This window comes from Alligator sinensis, unplaced genomic scaffold (genome assembly GCF_000455745.1).
Source record: "Alligator sinensis unplaced genomic scaffold, ASM45574v1 scaffold1086_3, whole genome shotgun sequence".
In the NCBI taxonomy this organism is placed as follows: Eukaryota; Metazoa; Chordata; order Crocodylia; family Alligatoridae; genus Alligator; species Alligator sinensis.
The window spans coordinates 684,572-685,033 of record NW_005841975.1 but is presented as its reverse complement, the minus strand read 5'-3'; the positions used below and the strand labels follow the sequence as shown (position 1 = coordinate 685,033).

The window sequence follows — 462 nt, the reverse complement described above, 5'->3', positions numbered from 1 at the left end:
ACAACCTTATTCTGTCGCTGTTGCTTGTAGAGCAGTGATGCCTAGGTTCCCAAGACATGGACCATGGGTCCCATTATGCCAGGCTCTTCAAAAACATAAAACATTTGTAATGGAAGGAATTTAGCCAGGGGAGCATCTGAAGCACTGCTTCACCTGCCCAGCCTCTAAGAGATGCCAAGGCACCTGGCCACTCCCATTAACAAATGACATGACAGAGAATTACGTGTGGATTCTCAGCATCTAATGTGTAGCTTATTTGTATAAAAAGGTTGGTTTGGGGGCTACTCTTTAAAGCCTCACATCAATTCTGTAGTACATGTTGTATTCAGAAAAGAGTGATTTTGGCAATGGCATGACTGGGCTCTGCCTGCCATCTCAGTGCAGTGACTTACGTGAATTTTGTCCTCAGTATCATCAGAGAAGTGCCAGCACCTTCATACTTGCACATCAGGGAAAAATAAT

The 462-nt window shown here is 44.2% G+C and overlaps 1 protein-coding gene across 1 annotated transcript in view; it reads left to right on the top strand.

Annotated features, from left to right (window-relative positions):
* Window positions 1-462, top strand: part of DZIP1L (DAZ interacting zinc finger protein 1 like) — a 30,709-nt gene that overhangs the window by 29,121 nt on the left and 1,126 nt on the right. The window lies entirely within an intron of this gene.